Raw genomic sequence first — 21,777 nt, 5'->3', positions numbered from 1 at the left:
ATGTTTATTATGGAGCAGATAATCACATGTTTTGAGTGTTTGACAAATTAAAATTAAAATTTTAAAAATTATATTATTAACCTAAAATTTCTCTTCTGGGATTTGTACAAGAGTCGTTGCAGTTAGGAGCAACAGCCATATGTCCCGATGATCGGTTATGTCTGTGGAGGATCTTTGTGATCCGATTCTCAAGGTCCTTAACTATTTTAGGTAAGACGTTTACAGTTGATCTTGGTATTAATGTTTTTTTAATTTAGAGTAAAATTCCATTTTCATCCATGATTTGGCCAGTTTTGCGACTTTTGTCCAAAGGTTTGTATTTCCGCATCTCGATCCAAAGGGCAATCGGTCTTTTTCAGGTGTATTCGGTCTATTTTCATAAAGTAAAAAAGCCCGAATTGCCCTTTAAGTTAGTAAAAAAGACAGAAATACCCTTGGCTTAACGGAGAAAAATGGATAGAGTTAACAAGCCGGATGAAAATGGCAAGATTTCAAACCTTTTGGACTCAGATGCGGAAATACAAACCTTTGGACGAGAGTCGCAAGTCTGGCCAAACCTCAGGGACAAAAATGGCATTTCACTCCTTTAATTATCTTAAAATTAATGAAAGTGTATTAATCTTAATTCATTTAATTTAGGCTTGGTACAGTGATGTGCATGGGGGCAATGGCGGGTGCCTACATTCTTACGCTCTTTGCGGTAAGACTATTCGTTGACCCGCTTTTTAAAATAATCTAGGCTTTAAATTGAGTTTTTTTTTCATTGTTTAACAAATTATGGCTTTATATTACAGACAAAGTATAGAGACAGGGTTACTGGTTTAATACTTGTTTCTCCTCCTTGCAAAGCACCGTCATGGACCGAATGGTTTTACAATAAGGTATGATACAAAAAAAAATAGTTCATCAAGTTAGGTTAAATAAAGGGGGATACTTCAGTTTATATTAACTGTATCATTGCTTATTGTGTGTAGTTGATGTCAAATTTACTCTATTTATGTGTGGATTATTGAAAGAGTGTTTGCTTCAATGATACTTCAGCAAGGTACCTTCTGACTTCTTTCATAAGTTTTGTTTCAAATTAAATACCTTTTTATGGATTTTACATAGTTATATATCCTTATATTAATTCAGGAAGTCCGAGGTAATCCAGAAATCCCGGAATCAGATATAGTTTGATCATGCAGAAAGGTTAGTCGAGAATCTCCGTCATTGAAGCTAGGGGTGTGCATGGTTCGGTTTAGTTTTTTGGTAAAATCGAAACCGAAATGTTCGGTATTTGAAAACCCATCAGTTTCGGTTTTAGCAAAGGTTTGGTTTTTCGGTTTTTGGAACAAAATTACGTAAAACCGTGCGAAGATTGGTATACTAACCACCGGTTCGGTTTTTTAAAAAAACCGGTGTTAATGGGGTCATTGCGTCATATGAAAACACGTTGGTTTATTAATTTTGCATTTATTGTGTAGATATGTTTGCGGACCCGAACTGGTATTAATTGATTCGGTTTGGTTAAAAATTGATTTGGGGAAAAAAACGTTTTTTTTCGGTTTAAACTGGTTTAAAACCAATTTCAAAGATCGAGAATGCTCACTGCTATACAAAACGTTCTGTTCGGGTTGAAACCGGTTTTAAAAAAAAACTGGTGTTAATAAAACTTTGTTATTTTCATGTTGTATAGTTTAGATAATTTGCTTGTAAAATGCTTGCCCGACTGGTTAATCTTTTCTCTTTATATAAAACTAGATGTAGGCTCCCTCGCGTTGCGGCGGGGGCTTGGATAAAAACTGATTTGGGCCAAAAAGAAAATTTTACCGGTTTAAACTGGTTTAAAACCAGTTTCAGAGATCGGGAATGTTGACCGGTATACAAAACGTCGGTGTTGTTTGGGTTGAAACCGGTTTAAAAAAAACGGGTGCTAATAAAACTTAGTTATTTTCAAGCTAATAAAACTTAGTTATTTTCAAGGTAAATTTTTTATTTTTATTCCGAGCAACAATATATAGTTTTATTCTTGACTGCAAACTGTGATTGTGAGACATCTACAGAATAATACTTTGATTTTTTTTACATTGATTATGCTTCATATTGATAGAGATGGTGGAATCAATGAAGAAGGTTGCAAAGATAGGTGAGGATTTGACTATGGAAGAGAGGAATTTGTTGTCTGTTGGTATAAAAATGTGATCCGTGCTTCGAGAGCTTTGTGGAGGATTTTGTCATCAATAGAGCAGAAAGAAGAATCCAGAGAGAATGATCAGAAAGAAGCGGCCTTTAAGTTACAACAGAGGTAGGTGTTGCTTTTTCATGTCACTCAAACAACTACATCATGCTATGATATGATGAACTTGATATATTATAACATTTTTTTCATAGTTTGGCTCTTTAAAATATCGTATGTAAGTTCCTGAAATGAGTATGAAAAAAAGTTATTGCAGTGTACAATGATGCAAAGCATGGTGGCTCAGTGAGGTTTTGTGGCATCATCCCTCTTCCTCGCTCACAGCACCAAATCACATCACCACTCCCACCTAATCTTCTTTGCATTCTCCATCTGCAAAAAGCAGAATCAGAATCAGATCTGAGGTTACTACTTGAGTCTCCGACCGTTACGCCTCTCTAAGGCGGCGCCGACACCATCCATGGTATTTTACGTGCTCATGTTACTAATTGGCCTTGTGCACAAGGAACCTTACACACCGAGCTTTGCTTATAGCCAGGTACATACGTCTAGCCTTTTAATGATTCAAGATATTCAACATAACTTTCTTTTGGTACATATGCAACAAGCTCAATGATTCCCACAAGTTTATTCCCAGCACCCTCGCCATAGTACACAGGCAAAACTAACTGCCCCCTTTCTATTATGTCTGTAGAATGTTGATCAGATAAAAAGTTAAAATGTGTTCGGGTCAAAATGTATAATTTTAAAGTATGGGGCCGAAACATATCAGGTTGGGTAGGGTCACTCCATATACACATTTTTTTATTCATTTTATCAATGATTAATGTGTTAACTGTGATTACAAAGATTGTATTATTGAAATAGTCATCTATGTTTTTTTAGTAAAGCTACTTAGGAGGTTTATTGCACGACTCGTGACCCGTTTGACCCATACTTCCCTTTTCCAGTTACCACTTTAGCTCAACCTATTGGAGATAAAACATTATCTAAATCGACCAATTTGTGTGAAAATTTATAATATTTTGGTATTTGCTTTCCACGGGAAGACGGGAGAGTGGAATATTTTGGTGATCGCTGTTTCTCCTCTTGTTGTACTTTTGACATTATTTTGTGTTTACACAGCTGAAAACATTTTACTTTTACTTTGATGTACTCACCACTATTGACGTGATGACACTTTCAAAACTTGTCAGATTTATTTTTAGTCTTTATAATCATCAATCATTTGCTGAAGTGCCAATTTACTACAAAGTTGGTTGCTTTGTATAGTTTCAAGCTGTCTCTCTTGAGGCAATATACAAAAGTCAAACTTTGTTATGCATTATTTTGAGCATATTTTGGTCAAACACTTGATGTTTGCTTGTGTCATGTAGATGTTCTATTTAGTCTGGCTCATTTGTCGAGTCTAATTGTATTATACTAAGGTAGTGGGGTGTGGGAGCGGGGAGCCGACGTGGCCTCCTTCCTCGAGTCTAATTGTATTATACATGCACTGAACCATCTCTAAATACCTATGCACGTCTAACAAACCAGGTTCTCCCTTAACGCGATTATCAACGACTCAACAAAACCACTTGATGTCACATTCTTTGAAGAAGGAATGGTTGCAAAACAATTTGTCCTGAAATGATAACGAACAACGGCTACACAGATCCTAAAATAATTCCAAAGGAAATTGTTGACATGATTTGAAAACCAAAAATAATGCGCATATCCGTTCGAGGGAAACAATATGTCGTCAGCAGTGTTTCAGATCAACCTCCTACGCAAACGTCAGCCGAAAACATTCAACAACAACACATGGATGCTCCTCCACCCAAAACACCCAACGCCAAGCTTAACCAACAAAAGCGCCCTCAAGATGAATCGTGATGCGTGCTAATGTGTATATGTTTTAGGTATATATTTTAAGCCCTTTTTACACTTTTTAGCCAAGTTTTAAATTTTGTAAAACACGATATTTACTAACACTAAACACACATATGGGCACGTGCACCCTTCGTGGACGTAGTATAGTGTTGGTAAGATACCGACGTCGTCCAAGGACACAAGAGCTTTTAGTACCGGTTTATCCTCAACGTCTAATCAAATCAAAATGTTAGAAAAGATTTTAAAACTAAGAAAATAAAACTAACTAAATGCTGAAAAATAAAAATAAAAATAAAAACAGATAGACAAGATGAATCACTTGGATCCGACTCGTGTATAGTGTAACCTTTGATTATTTTCGCACTTTTGCACTTGTTTAAGAGATTATCTTAGTTATTGTAGTAGGCCCCTCTTTTGAAGGTGCCGTTACCCTCAACCCAGTAGTTTGAGTCAGCAAGGATACAATCCTAAAGGGTCGGATTATTGAAAGATAATTAATTAAGTTATTAATGCAAATTATGGTAGGCCCCTCTTTTGAAGGTGACGTTACCCTCGACTAAGTAGTCCGAGTCAGCAAGGATACAGTCCTAAGTAGCCGGGTTATAGTATTAATAGTAGTTTAACTTATGAGGGGGTTAAAGAGTTTGGATCCCCGCCATCCAACACCTTTGGGTATTGAAGGAGATCCTACTAAATTTGACCCAGGTCCCTTGCAGGACCTCTAAACGCTGAACAAGGGCAAGACTCTTACCAAACTATTCCCTTAACCCCCGACCAGGTAGCCAACATACCTCCATACAGACCGTGGAGATATGAATGGTGAAAATCTTTTATTTTAGATAGACAGTAAAATAATGTCAAGACACCACGGACAAACGATAAGGAAGAATCACCTTCAACATAAGAAACTAGTTATTAAAGTCATTAATACAAAACCAAATAAAAAGTGCAAAAGATTAAAAATAAAAAGTATTACACTAAACACTTGTCTTCACCAAGTGATGTAAGAGACTTAGGCAAACATAGCCTTTGATTGTCAAGAACTCTTACGATCAATCTTGGATCCCGAGACGACTCACACGCTCTATGATGGACAATGGATGATGGTGGTGGATGATGGTGTTGTGATGGTGGTGGGTGGTGGGTGAAGTGTGAGACAGGTGGTGTGCCAAGGGATCAGTTGAAATGGCTCCAAACACTTCTATTTATAGGCTGAACAGAAGCCTGGGCACGGCCCCGTGTCGTCTGACACTCTCTCTTCATTAATTGTAATTCACAATTACAATAAATGCGCCTGCAGTACTCTGACCACGCCCCCGTGTCCGCTGAGCACGGCTCCGTGGTGGGCAATAGAAGCTTCTATAGGTTTGTCTTTTCTGATGCTTCTTGGGCACGGCCCCGTGCTCGCTGAGCACGGCGCGTGTTTTGTCTTCTGTCTTCTTTGTTTTGCTTGGGAGGATGCTGTCGAGGGGTCGGGCAATCCACTTTTGTCCCTTTTCTTGTATTTATGTTAGATTTTGCTGTCTTTTTGCTTCTTTTGTTAATTTGAGCCCTGAAAATACAAAAGGAACACAAAAGCACACTTTTTCCAACATTAGTACTAAAAAGGGGTTAGTTTTATGCCACAATTGATATAATTTATATGTTGCATTTTGCGCATATCAAATACCCCCACACTTGAATCTTTGCTTGTCCTCAAGCAAGACTCTTTATAATGTGGCTTTATTCACTCCCAAATGGAATGGGTAGAAGAGAAGGTTTTTGGGCTTGTCATAGAGTGTCGGGACTTTCCAAGATCGTTTAGGTTTTATTTTTATTTATTTACAATCCTATTCGTCATTATTTATTAAAAACAGTTCATAAGATAAATTATTTATTAAGGCATAACATATCTTTTTTAAAATTCCATTTATATACAAGTTCACATACCTCACGGGGGAAATCACTCACACTCGGCCGAAGGTGTATTTTTAGTGAATCACTCGAGAACGGCATGGAACTTATTTCTACCATAAGCTTGCCAAGCAATCAATCCTCCTCCTTTTTAACTTTATACCTTTGTAAATATCAAGAGGACTTTTTGGGTGAAGGGTTAGGCTTGGGCTAAAGGTGGGTGGTTGGGTTAGTGGTTAGTTGAAAAGGGCGAAAGGCGTAAAAAGCGTTGGTTTTCGTAAAACATTTTGTTTTTGTGAGTTTTTATTTTTAATGAAGTATTTATTCAAACAAGCTTTTGTTTGAGGGGCTTTGTTTGTTTATTTCCAACTTCATCATCATTCATTTTTTTAAGAGTCACACGAAAACCAAGCTTTGTTACTAAAATAAGGGGTAAAAGAATGAAAAAGGGGTTTTTGGTGGGTAAAAGGGTTTAGGCTCAAAGGGGTTAACTAGGGGGAATTTTTGGGTAGGTGAAAAGAAAAATGAAAATAATGGTGTTGAAAGAAAAAGGGTTAGTCCTAATACCTCCACCATTTACTTACTTGGGTTTAAGTTGGTAAGGACCGGGAATGAATTATCATGGCAAGTTCTAGAGTCGTAAGAACCAAGCGGCTATTCACACAAGAAACGAAAAATGAGCATTTAGTGTAAAGATGTGTATTTGTATGCTCTATAAAGGCTCAAAACTCACTTTTGTGGGAATGGGTTTTTACGTGATCAAGTATATATAATCAAATTTTAACTAAGCTTGTCATGCCATTTCATAATTTTCTTATGTTGGTTCTTTTTATCACGACGCTATCGGTTGTAAATTTGTAAAAATATAACCTTGTTAGAATTAGAATTCCCAACTTAAACTTAGACAAGTAAAAAAATGAAAATTTTTGAAAAAATTTTGGGGTGATTAGCGGTTCCAATAGAGTTTTGTGTAAGGCTTGTTATTAGGACTTGCAAAATTCAAGGTTTTAGCATCCCCCCCCCCCCCACACTTAAATTACACATTGTCCTTAATGTGTCCCAAAAATAAGTTTTTAGGTTGACTGAATGTGTAAAATGGTGTTAAAAGCAAAATTTTATGTTACTGGCAGTCTGGACACGGCCCCGTGTTCAAGTGCCAATAACGAAAACTTACAGAAGGTGGACACGGGGGCGTGTTGGCTGGGCACAACCCCATGTCTGGCAAAAATCTGCAGACAAATAAACAAACAGCAGGTCTGGGAGGTGGGCACGGGGGCGTGTCGGCTTGACACGACCCCGTGTGGACTATCTGCAAGGCCAAAAAACAGGTTTCTTTCTCCGGTTTTCCTGTGCTGGCTTTATTAGTGCTAATGTTTAGCACTATAAGCCTCATTTGTACCTGTTTTATCAGTAAATACCACACCAAGCAATACCGAACATCCTAAATTATCAAGTTAATCATCCAAACCATAAAGTAAAAAGAAAAATAAAGCAGAAAATAAAAAGAAGTCAAGGAAAGTAAATTGTCTAACACTCGGCACGCAGGCCGTCAATTGTTTTGATAGATAAAAGGGGACTTTAACCTGTGGGCTCATCATCAACCCGCTCCTGCTCCTTTTTCACCCTCCTAATCCATGTCCTCATCACTGTCATCACCTCCTTCCCCATGACCCGCCATATATTCCTGGATGCTCCCGATGTCGTCTTGGATATCAGTGATGTTTCGTTCAATAGCTTTGACCCGGTGGTATGTGTTGTTGGCAAGGTTGTATGTGTTCCGGGTGCACATGAGGTTTTCCTGCAAAAGATCATATAAACTTTGAAGGTTAGGAAAACCACCTCCTTGGGAGGAGGATTGGCCCGGATCACCATGGGGTTGATATTGGTAGTGGGGAGGTGGAGCGTGAAGGACTAGGGCCTCCTGTGGGTTCCATGCATGGCCTTGCATCCTTTGAAAGCTCACTGATCCGTCTTCCGCCTCATAGATTAGGTTCATGGCGTGACAAATGTGTATATCGACTCGTCCCGACCATGGGCTCCTGTCAAAGGACCTAGGAATGCGCGTGAAGTGCTTGAAGAGGCGGTACACCCATCCCCCATAGAAGATAGGGGTTGGTGCACGAGCAAGCCAGTTCAGATGCATGTGTCGAAGCAGGAGATACGGAACATCGAGGGGCCTTCGGTTGTGGATGCAGTGAAGGACTACCAAATCTCTTAACCCAACAACACCGCCACTGTCGTGTCTTTGACTAAGAGAGTAAGTGAGGAGCCTATGAAAATAGCGATAAAGCGGGTCCCTCAGCTTAGTACTCTTTGTGCTGCTTGAGTTGTAGTATCCTTCACCAATCTGGGCCCATGCGGCTTGGCGTTCGTTTTCATCCAGATCTCGCAATCCCCCGGTGTTTTCCTCATTTCCCGAATCTTCCTCCGTATACAGTCCCACTATTGCCCCGAATTGCGCCATAGAGATCGAGTATCTCATCCCACCACATCGAAATGCAACCCCCTCATTGTCAAACGGGTCACACCTTGAAGTGAAGGTGAAAGTACTGTAGAACTCCATAGTGCATTGATGTACCGATCGAAGTCGAGTGGTCAAGGCAACCCTTAGTGGTTCTGTAACAAGGTTGTTGAACTGGTCAAGCTGATTCACCAAGGTTAATAGGTCCGTGCACGCTTGCCACCTAGCCCTAGCATCGAGCTCACTTGCGTTGAATCTTGTGAACTTCGACATCTGAAAGAATACACCAAAAGTTAGCACGAAACAATGAGATTTTCGGAAGAAACTGCAAACAGTGAGCTGGACACGGCCCCGTGCTCAGCGGGCACGGCCCCGTGTCCAGGCGTCTGTTACTCAAAAACTTCATTTTTCGACTCGGTCCTGAAAATCTGAAAATTTTTGGTCAAGTAGGAGCGGTTTTCCCCCGAAAATGAAACCCCAAGTGCCGTTTTTCTCAAAACAAACCGATTACCCCTTCAATTTTATCTTTTTCGGTTCAATAACAAGGGTTTGAGGTTTTTTGAGAAATTGGGCAAATCTATCAACAATACAAGTGTATTTACTTCCCATTATATTAATCTAAACTAACGCTAACAAATTATTTCAAAAATTTGAGGTTCGATCCGGATGAACTTCAAGAACCCTAGATTTTTCCCCAAATTTTTGATGTTTTAACTACATGCAAGTAACTAATCTAACTACTAATGATGATAGAATCATACCTTGATGTTGTTAGATCTAGAGGTAACGTTGAAAATCTGTAGAAAATCGCTTCGGACCAGAGCTTTTTCGGGGAAACGGGGCGTGTGGAATGATGTAACTGTTGTGAAAAGAGGGTTTTATCCCGACAGTTGCGCAGACACGGCCCCGTGTCCAGCGGACACGGCCCCGTGCCGAGCAAAGTTTTGAAAAATTTTTTTTGTGCTCGTGTGAGTGCCCGTTTTTTCCAAAAACATGGTTAGAAGACTTACCGGTTTCGATGTATACTCACTTGTTCGTAACATACCAGGTATGATGTGGGTGCTTTTTTTTATTCGTCGACCGTTTGAAATGAGATCTCTTCTTCCTCATTGTCACACCCCCAAAATCCACCTGCGGAGTATCACCGCTTGGGAGCGTGACTGACCAGGATCAAGCCACCAATCATATTGAACATGTAATTAAATAGCAAAAGTTATCCATCAATACGAAAGGTGTTTATCAAAACCAACATAAGTAAATGTAGCGGAAGCATTAAAGTAAAACCCAAACATAAGTGTTAACGTATGAAATATCATAAGTGTTTAGTAAGCATTCACGAATCCTTGTCCACAACGACCCGCTCCTCCTTGTGCAAGCTCCATAAAGTACCTAAGGTCCTGCAAGGCATGCAGCAAATAATCAACAAACTAGTTGAGCGAGTTCACAGAAAGTAAGTTCGTATTAATAATGCGTATGTTCATCTAGTGGGGGATTCCCATACAAGTATATACTACTGGTGAGGGATTCTCACATTTATCCTTTACAATGGGGGCTTCACATTATGGTACTTACTAGACTAATTGCAACCATGTGTTCTTCTTAAACCGAGAACAGGAATACGTACTAGGTCACGCAGGATTTACGTGAGTGCCCTTCCCCGAGGACGGTGGTACGCGTGGGGTTTACGTAGGATTTACGTAAGTGTCCTTCCGACCCGGAAGACAGTAGTAGGTATTAGTTTACGTAGGATTTACGTAAGTGTCCTCCCGATCCGGGAGACAATGGTAGATACTAGTTTACGTAGGTTTTACGTAAGTGTCCTGACTATCCTGAGGACGATGGTCTGTAGTCTAGTGATTGCGTAAGTACGAGTAATCATTCCTTAACAAACATTCCAACCCAATTCCCAACCCGGGAATCCCATGCCTTGGCTGTGTGAACTCACCTTGGTTTGCTCGGCAGATACACAAAAAGAGAGGGTTCTTGAACTAACAGTGGTCAACCACGTCCTAACAGGGTTACCACACAAGTCAGGTTTTGACTTCATGTAAAGCACGTATACATCATAGCAAACACGTATAGGTCATGGCAACACTTAACAATCAAGTAATGAAATCAAGAAGCCCAATTAATCATAACAGATCAACTACACCTACTCGGCCCAATAAATAACATATAAATGACATTGTGCGATTCATACGGATTGTGCGATTAGGATTGGGCTTGAGGCCCAGCAGTTAAACAGTTTTACTCTTTGTGCGACTGGACATGTCTTGTGCGTTCCATTTGGGTTGTGCGACCCGTCCAGCCCAACCCAGCATACCCTCGGCCCAACAATTAACACTATCATAACTTGTGCGATCCAAAGGGATCTTGTACGATCCGGTTAAGCTTGTGCGATCAGTCCAGCCCAATAGCCATCCGGCCCAGACAACATAAACCGGCCTTATGCGAGTGGGCCTTGGGCTTGCTCGGTCAAATAACATAATTTCATAAAAGTGTGTGGCCCAACCCCCTTGTGCGATCAGCACTACTTGTGCGATCCACCGGGCGTTGTGCGATCATACAAAAGCTAAGCAGTACCATGTCTATTATACGTTTGTGCAAATGCACTTGTGCGATCGGGCCACCTTGTGCGAATGGGCCTCTTGTGCGACCAAGAGACCTTGTACGGTTGGACTTGTGTGCATCCGAATTTTATGCCCAACAGTTATATTGTTTCCATAAATCGTGCTCATTAGTTACAATAGCCAATCAATAACCAAGTTTCCAATGTTACACCCTATCAATTAACATCTAACAGTTTAAATCACATAATGGATTTCGATCAAACAAGATAGTTAACATCCAATCCTTATGAACCCTAGACTTAAACATAGTATGAACATCAAGTCCAAGCATTAACATTCAACCACAAACAAGCCGATTACATGCATAACCTGATTCACTAGCACATGATCATCCATCAATATAATCCATATCACAGCCGGTTACATTTATCATCCTATATCGATCCATACATACTAAACATGTAAACCGATTTATCAAGAACACCATGTCTCATCAATTTTCATTGCAATCAAACATACAACCTCCCTAAATCACCATGTAATACGAGTAGACCAAAACATAAATCAACACACAATCGATAACCAAAACACTAACCGGTTAAGGGAAAACTTGATCCGAACAAGAGGATGTCTTCGAGAGATGGAGGTGTTGGCCGTCGGGTTTGAGAAAAGAGAGAAGAGAGAGCTAGGGTTTAGTGTGTGATAGTGTTCTTGTGACAAATAACAATACCAATCCCCAACTATGGGGTTTACACGACTAAGGGAAGTGGGCCGAACCCACTTGGGCTGCCCTAATGTTCCGTGTGCAAAGCATAAGGCCCGAACGGGCTTGTGCGAGTGATACATGTTGTGCGTTTCATTTATGTTGTGCGGTTTGGTTCGTTTAGTGTGATAATACATACACGTAACACATATTACACAATGCACATAATAACATAATCACATAATCATTAAATAGTAAACTTTCACATAAGCACGTAACGTTACAAGATAAGTCTAAAGTTCGAGTTGTCACATTATCCCCAACTAAAAAGAAATTCCGTTCCGAAATTTGGTACGCACTCACTGAGGAAGCTAGGTAAGTTCAATCGTTCACTGGTTTACATGGGGTGTCACATCCTCCCCCCGTTGATCTGGAATTTCGTCCCGAAATTCCGAAGTAGTAGCTTCAGCCTCAGTAGTGGTTGCATTTGTTCCGAATAACTGGGGGTACTTTTCTGTCATCCTGTCTTCGCGTTCCCAGGTGTACTCTGGGCCACGTTTGGAGTTCCAACGTACTCGAACAAGAGGGATTCTCTTGTTTTTGAGGACCTTCACATCCCGGTCCGTGATTTCAACTGGTTCCTCGACGAACTGCAACCGCTCGTCGATAGTGAGTTCTTTGAAAGGAATGATGAGGGTTTCATCTGATAGGCACTTCTTTAGGTTCGACACATGAAAGACATTGTGAACTGCCCCGAGTTCAGCTGGTAGGTTCAATCTGTAGGCTACCTTGCCAATCTTTTCTATGATTTCGAATGGTCCGACGTACCACGGATTTAGTTTGCCCCGTTTGCCAAAACGAACTACACCCTTCCAGGGTGAGACTTTTAATAAAACCCGGTCCCCGACCTGAAATTCCAATGGCTTTCTACGCTTATCCGCATAGGCTTTCTGACGGTCGCGTGCTGCCGCCATGCGTTGTCGTATACGTGCTATCTTTTCCGTGGCGTCCACTACAATCTCTGGACCCGTAATCTGACTATCCCCCACCTCTGCCCAACAGAGAGGTGACTGGCATTTACGCCCGTACAATGCCTCGAATGGAGCGGCTTGTATGCTGGTGTGATAACTGTTATTGTATGAGAACTCCACTAAAGGGAGGTGCTTTTCCCAGCCGTTGCCGAAATCAATAACGCATGCCCGAAGCATGTCTTCAAGAGTTTGGATCGTACGCTCAGACTGCCCATCCGTCTGAGGATGATATGCTGTGCTCATGTCTAATCGTGAGCCGAAAGATTTGTGCATTGCTTGCCATAGCTCTTACGTGAATCGTGCATCGCGATCCGAAATAATAGAGATGGGCACCCCGTGCCTGGAGACTACTTCCTTTAAGTATATGTCTGCTAGTGTGGAAAACTTGTCTGTTTCTTTGATTGCCAGGAAATGAGCAGACTTGGTGAGTCGATCCACGATCACCCAAATAGTATCGTTACCACGCTGAGATCTAGGTAGGCCTGTAACAAAATCCATGGAAATTTCTTCCCATTTCCATTGCGGTATCTTAGGCTGCTGAAGTAGACCCGCTGGTTTCTGGTATTCAACCTTGACTCTCGCACAGGTCAAGCACTTGCTGACATAGGTAGCGATGTGGGCCTTCATGCTAGGCCACCAATAAGTAGTTCTGATGTCGTGGTACATTTTATCCGACCCTGGATGTACCGAGTAGCGAGACTTGTGAGCTTCATCCATTACCAGCTCGCGTAGTCCGCCATAAAGTGGGACCCAAATACGCCCCGTTAGATAGTAGGCGCCGTCTGCCTTCTGTTCTAATCGTTGTCGTGAGCCGCGTAGGGCTTCAGCCCTGACGTTTTCTGGCTTCAATGCTTCTGCCTGAGCATCTCGTATCTGTGCAGGAAGGCTAGACTGAATCGTAAGCTGTAGCGCTCGCACGCGCCGAGGTAGAGTGTCTTTCCGACTGAGGGCATCAGCCACAACATTGGCTTTGCCGGGATGGTACTTGATGGCGCATTCGTAATCGTTCAGTAGTTCAACCCATCGTCGTTGATGCATGTTCAGATCCTTCTGCTTAAGAATATGCTCGAGACTCCTGTGATCGGTGTAAATCGTGCACCTGGTACCGTACAGGTAGTGTCGCCATATCTTAAGCGCGAAAACAACAGCTCCCAGCTCTAAATCGTGCGTCGTGTAGTTCCGTTCGTGAATCTTAAGTTGACGTGAAGCGTAAGCAATAACCTTGTCGCGCTGCATTAACACACATCCAAGTCCCCGAATGGATGCATCACAATAAACCACAAAGTCATCTGTGCCCTCTGGCAAAAAGAGGATAGGTGCACTGCAAAGTCTATCCTTTAGGTGCTGAAAAGCAGTTTCCTGGGGATCTCCCCAACGGTAGGTGACACCCTTCTGTGTCAGTAGCGTAAGCGGCTGAGCAATCTTTGAGAAATCCTTGATAGACCGTCTGTAATAACCCGCCAAACCCAAGAATTGGCGTATTTCCATTGGCGTACGTGGTGCAGGCCAGTTTCTGATCGAGTCTACCTTGGACGGATCGACATGGATCCCATCCTTGTTTACTACGTGGCCTAAGAAGTGGACTTCACGAAGCCAGAAGTCGCATTTCGAAAACTTAGCGTACAGCTGTTCCTTCCGAAGGAGTTCCAAAATAAGGCGTAGGTGCTGCTCGTGTTCCTCCTGACTCTTGGAGTAGATCAGGATGTCGTCGATGAATACAATGACGAACTTGTCAAGATAGGGTTTGCACACCCTATTCATAAGGTCCATAAATACGGCAGGTGCGTTCGTTAACCCAAATGGCATGACGAGAAACTCGTAGTGACCGTAACGAGTTCTGAATGCGGTTTTGGAGACGTCCTCCTCCCGGACTCTCAGCTGATGATAACCAGACCTCAAGTCTATCTTGGAATAGTAACACGACCCTTGCAACTGGTCGAATAAGTCGTCTATGCGTGGAAGAGGATAACGGTTCTTCACCGTCACCTTGTTGAGTTCACGGTAGTCGATGCACATTCTGAACGTACCGTCTTTCTTTTTCACAAAAAGTACTGGAGCTCCCCAAGGCGAAGAGCTTGGACGAATGAAGCCCTTTTCCAAGAGCTCTTGTAGCTGCTTTGACAGTTCTTCCAATTCTGATGGAGCTAGACGGTATGGTGCGCGAGCTATGGGTGCTGCTCCTGGAGCGAGCTCGATTTGAAATTCAACCTGACGATGAGGCGGTAAGCCAAGTAAGTCTTCAGGAAACACCTGAGGGTAGTCGCGTACAACTGGAATATCCTCCAGTTTCTTTTCTTTCACTGATGCATCTGAAACGAGTGCCAAGATTGCGGTGTGACCTTTCCGCAGACACTTCTGAGCCTTCAAGAAAGAGATGATGCCTACCACTGCACCACTCCTGTCACCTTGAACTTCGAGAGGTTCTTGACCAGAACGTGGAATACGAATGATCTTCTCACTGCATAAGATCTCTGCCTGATGTTGGGATAACCAATCCATCCCAATAACGATATCAAAACTTCCCAAGACTATGGGAATAAGGTCTATGGAGAAAGCCTGACCGGCTAAGACAATACTACAACCCCTGACTACTTGCGTGGCTTCTAAACTCTTACCATTTGCTAGTTCTACGACGTGTTTGGTGTTTAGGGGTGTTGATGTACGTTTTAACAATTTACTAGCTTTCACAGAAATATAACTTGTATCCGCACCCGAATCAAATAAAACAGTAACATAAATGTCGTCAAGGAGAAACTTACCCATAACCACATTGGGATCGTTCATTGCGTCTCCTCGCCCTAACACAAAAGCTCGACCCCTTGCCTCGTTGCCATTGTTGTTGTGGTTTCCCCCGTTGTTGTTATTCCCGTTGCCCTGGTTATTGTTGTTGCGATTCTGGTTCTGGTTCAGTTGAGGACAGTCGCGTTTGAAATGACCTTCAGCCTCACACTGGAAACATCCCCGGTTTCCACGCTGTGGCTGCTGCTGCTGTGGGTTCTGTGGAGCTGGTTGTTGCGGTTGCTGGTTCTGATTTGCAGGCCGTGGGCTCCTGCAGTCTTTGGCCTCGTGACCCATCTTGAGACATCTTTGACAACGACCCTTGTTGCACTGGCCGCTGTGATGCCTGTTGCAGTTGTGACACTTAGGGTGAAACCCTTGATACCTCCTTTGTCTATGACCACCAGAGGATTGCTGACTAGGACTCTGGTAGTGGTCAGTCTTCTACTGCTGAGCTTGAGACTGAACGGATGCTGAACCTTTGCTTGAATCCCCATCCCACTTTCTTTTGTTGTCACTGGGTGTAGTGGGAGTAGCGGCTGAAGTGGTAGCACTGATGCGTTTGGGCAACTTGTTCTGATCTACCGCCTGATCCGTGAGGCGATGAGCAAGACGCTGGATGTCTTGGATGTTATCGAGGTTAGCCGACGTGACGTGGCTCTGAATTTCTGAGGCTAGACCCTTGAGATACAACTCGATGCGCTTGATCGGAGGGTCTACCATGGTAGGACACAGAATAGCCAGTTCATTCGATCGCTTCGTGTATGCTTCTATCTCTGACCCCGTCATCTTCAAATGATAAAACTCATTTTCCAGCTTGTGAATGTCGTCACGCGTGCAGTACTCACGCTTGATGAGTTCCTTGAAATCGTTCCAGGGTGTGGCGTTAGCAGCTGCCAACCCTAAAATCTGAACTTGGGCGTTCCACCAAGTTAGTGCTATTCCTTCGAGAGTGCCAGTGGCGTACTTCACCCTGCGAGCCTCAGGGCACTCACACATTTCGAAAACTGACTCGAGCTTCTCAAACCAGTGGAGGAGTCCCACTGCCCCCTCTGTGCCGCTGAAGGTGCTTGGACGACAGTCCATGAAGTTCTTGAAAGTGCAGACAGGTTGCTGCGCGTGCTGACCTATTGTGTACGAATAGGGCAAGGTTTAAATACAAGGGCTAGTTTAAGAGTGTAGGATCTAAAGATCCTAGTGTAAGTTATGACTACAGGATATACTACCTGCTTGAGCAGCTGCAAGTGCCGCAGCAACTTGAGCTTGAACGAGAGCCTCTAGCTGGGCTTGAGTCATGTTAATCCGTCCAGACATGATCTTCATAGTAAAAGTAACGTAAGTGAGAGTGGTTCGCGAGTAGGGCGATGACAGAAAAGTGTAAGCACGTAGGTATTCTCATGTAATAGTATCATGTGTATCTAAGAGTAATGCGAGCAAAGTTCTAAGCAGTTCTAGCAAACAGGCAATAAACATAAACCTTATTACCTAAGATGTCGAGTCTTGCACGTGGAGCGAAGCGTCGTTGTGGATCGTTAAGAGCACTGTTCTGGTTATAGTCTGGTTTTAATAAAAACGTTTTCCCATATTAAAACCGAGTTCTCTATAACCAATGGCTCTGATACCAATCTGTCACACCCCCAAAATCCCACACGCGGAGTACCACCGCTTGGAGGCGTGACATGACCAGGATCAAGCCACCAATCATATTGAACATGTAATTAAATAGCAAAAGTTATCCATCAATACGAAAGGTGTTTGTCAAAACCAACATAAGTAAATGTAGCGGAAGCATTAAAGTAAAACCCAAACATAAGTGTTAACGTATGAAATATCATAAGTGTTTAGTAAGCATTCACGAATCCTTGTCCACAACGACCCGCTCCTCCTTGTGCAAGCTCCATAAAGTACCTAAGGTCCTGCAAGGCATGCAGCAAATAATCAACAAACTAGTTGAGCGAGTTCACAGAAAGTAAGTTCGTATTAATAATGCGTATGTTCATCTAGTGGGGGATTCCCATACAAGTATATACTACTGGTGAGGGATTCTCACATTTATCCTTTACAATGGGGGCTTCACATTATGGTACTTACTAGACTAACTGCAACCATGTGTTCTTCTTAAACCGAGAACAGGAATACGTACTAGGTCACGCAGGATTTACGTGAGTGCCCTTCCCCGAGGACGGTGGTACGCGTGGGGTTTACGTAGGATTTACGTAAGTGTCCTTCCGACCCGGAAGACAGTAGTAGGTATTAGTTTACGTAGGATTTACGTAAGTGTCCTCCCGATCCGGGAGACAATGGTAGATACTAGTTTACGTAGGTTTTACGTAAGTGTCCTGACTATCCTGAGGACGATGGTCTGTAGTCTAGTGATTGCGTAAGTATGAGTAATCATTCCTTAACAAACATTCCAACCCAATTCCCAACCCGGGAATCCCATGCCTTGGCTGTGTGAACTCACCTTGGTTTGCTCGGCAGATACACAAAAAGAGAGGGTTCTTGAACTAACAGTGGTCAACCACGTCCTAACAGGGTTACCACACAAGTCAGGTTTTGACTTCATGTAAAGCACGTATACATCATAGCAAACACGTATAGGTCATGGCAACACTTAACAATCAAGTAATGAAATCAAGAAGCCCAATTAATCATAACAGATCAACTACACCTACTCGGCCCAATAAATAACATATAAATGACATTGTGCGATTCATACGGATTGTGCGATTAGGATTGGGCTTGAGGCCCAGCAGTTAAACAGTTTTACTCTTTGTGCGACTGGACATGTCTTGTGCGTTCCATTTGGGTTGTGCGACCCGTCCAACCCAACCCAGCATACCCTCGGCCCAACAATTAACACTATCATAACTTGTGCGATCCAAAGGGATCTTGTACGATCCGGTTAAGCTTGTGCGATCAGTCCAGCCCAATAGCCATCCGGCCCAGACAACATAAACCGGCCTTATGCGAGTGGGCCTTGGGCTTGCTCGGTCAAATAACATAATTTCATAAAAGTGTGTGGCCCAACCCCCTTGTGCGATCAGCACTACTTGTGCGATCCACCGGGCGTTGTGCGATCATACAAAAGCTAAGCAGTACCATGTGTATTATACGTTTGTGCAAATGCACTTGTGCGATCGGGCCACCTTGTGCGAATGGGCCTCTTGTGCGACCAAGAGACCTTGTACGGTTGGACTTGTGTGCATCCGAATTTTATGCCCAACAGTTATATTGTTTCCATAAATCGTGCTCATTAGTTACAATAGCCAATCAATAACCAAGTTTCCAATGTTACACCCTATCAATTAACATCTAACAGTTTAAATCACATAATGGATTTCGATCAAACAAGATAGTTAACATCCAATCCTTATGAACCCTAGACTTAAACATAGTATGAACATTAAGTCCAAGCATTAACATTCAACCACAAACAAGCCGATTACATGCATAACCTGATTCACTAGCACATGATCATCCATCAATATAATCCATATCACAGCCGGTTACATTTATCATCCTATATCGATCCATACATACTAAACATGTAAACCGATTTATCAAGAACACCATGTCTCATCAATTTTCATTGCAATCAAACATACAACCTCCCTAAATCACCATGTAATACGAGTAGACCAAAACATAAATCAACACACAATCGATAACCAAAACACTAACCGGTTAAGGGAAAACTTGATCCGAACAAGAGGATGTCTTCGAGAGATGGAGGTGTTGGCCGTCGGGTTTGAGAAAAGAGAGAAGAGAGAGCTAGGGTTTAGTGTGTGATAGTGTTCTTGTGACAAATAACAATACCAATCCCCAACTATGGGGTTTACACGACTAAGGGAAGTGGGCCGAACCCACTTGGGCTGCCCTAATGTTCCGTGTGCAAAGCATAAGGCCCGAACGGGCTTGTGCGAGTGATACATGTTGTGCGTTTCATTTATGTTGTGCGGTTTGGTTCGTTTAGTGTGATAATACATACACGTAACACATATTACACAATGCACATAATAACATAATCACATAATCATTAAATAGTAAACTTTCACATAAGCACGTAACGTTACAAGATAAGTCTAAAGTTCGAGTTGTCACACTCATCCTCAATGGATACTCGATAGAGCTTTAGCCGTTGGCCCTTGACTTTGAATGGAATTCCATTTCGAGATTTAATTTCTACTGCACCGTGAGGAAAAATATGGGTGATGGAAAAAGGTACCGATCACCTAGATTTTAGTTTACCCGGAAATAATCGAAGTCGTGAATTAAACAATAGAACTTGGTCTCCTACTCGAAATTCATTAGGCTTAATGTATTTGTCGTGTAAATTTTTCATTCTTTCCTCATAAATTTCTGAGTTAGAGTATGCATAATTCCTTAGTTCGTCTAATTCATTTATTTGAGAAAATCGATTTTTACCTGCAACTTCTAAATCTAAGTTTACATTTTTTATTGCCCAGTAGGCTTTGTGAGCTATTTCTACCGGCAAATGACAACTTTTTCCATAGACGAGCTTATATGGGGTTGTGCCTATAGTGGTTTTATAAGCAGTACGAAATGCCCATAAAGCATCATCTAATTTATCGGCCCATTCCTTTTTATTTAATCCTACGGTTTTTTCAAGTATTCGTTTTAAACCTCTATTAGTCACTTCAGCTTGTTCGTTTGTTTGAGGGTGATATGCTGTTGAGACCCGATGATAGACCCCATATCTTGTTAAGATTTTTTCGAGTTGGTGATTGCAAAAATGGGTACCTCTATCACTTATTAATGCTTTGGGTGTTCCGAAACGAGAGAATAATTTTTTTAGAAATCTTACCACTACTCTTCCATCGTTTGTTGGAAGTGCTTCGACCTCGGCCCATTTAGACAATTAATCAACTGCCACAAGTATATATTTGTTTCCTTTTGACGGTGGGAAGAGTCCCATGAAATCGAGTCCCCACACATCAAAAATTTCACAAACGAGAATGCCATTTTGAGGCATTTCGTTTTTGGAAGAAATATTACCTGATCTTTGGCAAGCATCACATGTCTTTACAAGATTTTGCGCATCCTTGTAAATGGTCGGCCAATAAAATCCTGAATCAAATACCTTCCATGCGGTACTAGCGGCACCATGATGTCCCCCATATGGACCTTCATGACAATGGCGGAGAATTCTTCGTGCTTCGCTGCCATGTACGCACCTTCGGATGAGTTGGTCAGCACACATTTTGAAAAGATAGGGGTCTTCCCAAAAGTAATGCTTCACATCGGTAAAGAACTTCTTTCTTTGGTGATGTGGCCATCCTTTGGTGACTATATCGCTAGCTAAGTAGTTAGCGTAGTCGGCATACCATGGTTCTTGTCTACTTTCCACCATTTCCAGGGATTCTGTTGGAAATTTTTCATTGATTTGCTCGTCCCTGGTTGCTTCCAAAGCTGGGTCTTCTATGCGTGAAAGATGATCTGCCGCAGTGTTTTCTGCTCCTCTTTTGTCTTTGATTTCAATACCAAATTCTTGGAGGAGTAGAATCCACCTGATCAAACGTGGTTTGGCGTCTTGTTTCTTGAAAAGGTATCGGATAGCTGCATGATCTGTATAGACTACAATTTTAGAAAGAATAAGGTAAGAACAAAATTTATCAAAAGCAAATACCACGGCTAGTAATTCTTTTTCAGTAGTTGTGTAATTCTCTTGTGCATCATTAAGTGTTTTACTAGCATAATAAATTGGGTGGAAATGCTTTTCTTTTCTCTGTCCCAAGACTGCTCCAACAGCAAAGTCACTTGCATCACACATGATCTCGAAAGGTAGTTTCCAATCAGGCGCTATCATGATAGGTGCATTGACTAGCATTTCCTTGAGGGTTAGAAATGCTTGATTGCAATCCTTGTCAAAGATGAAATGCGCATCTTTTTCAAGTAATTTTGTTAGAGGTCTTGAAATTTTTGAAAAGTCCTTGATAAACCTTCTATAAAATCCGGCATGCCCTAGGAAACTTCTGATTGCTCTAACGGAGGAGGGTGGAGGTAATCGAGAAATAGTGTCTACTTTTGCTCGATCAACTTCCATTACTTCGCTCGAGATTTTGTGACCGAGTACTATTCCCACCATTACCATGAAATGGCATTTTTCCCAGTTAAGGGCGAGGTTAGTTTCCTCACATCGGGATAGCATTCGTTCGAGGTTATCGAGGTATTGGTCATATGAATCTCCAAAGATAGAAAAGTCGTCCATGAAGACTTCCATAGTGTTTTCTATCATATCATGGAAAATGGCCACCATGCAACGTTGG

The 21,777-nt window shown here is 42.0% G+C and overlaps 1 pseudogene; it reads left to right on the top strand.

The window, feature by feature from the left end:
* Nucleotides 1-21,777, top strand: part of LOC110932588 — a 43,591-nt pseudogene that overhangs the window by 197 nt on the left and 21,617 nt on the right.

This window comes from Helianthus annuus, chromosome 4 (assembly GCF_002127325.2).
Source record: "Helianthus annuus cultivar XRQ/B chromosome 4, HanXRQr2.0-SUNRISE, whole genome shotgun sequence".
In the NCBI taxonomy this organism is placed as follows: domain Eukaryota; kingdom Viridiplantae; phylum Streptophyta; class Magnoliopsida; order Asterales; family Asteraceae; genus Helianthus; species Helianthus annuus.
The sequence above is the reverse complement of the archived record's forward strand: the minus strand, read 5'-3'. Positions and strand labels throughout refer to the sequence as shown.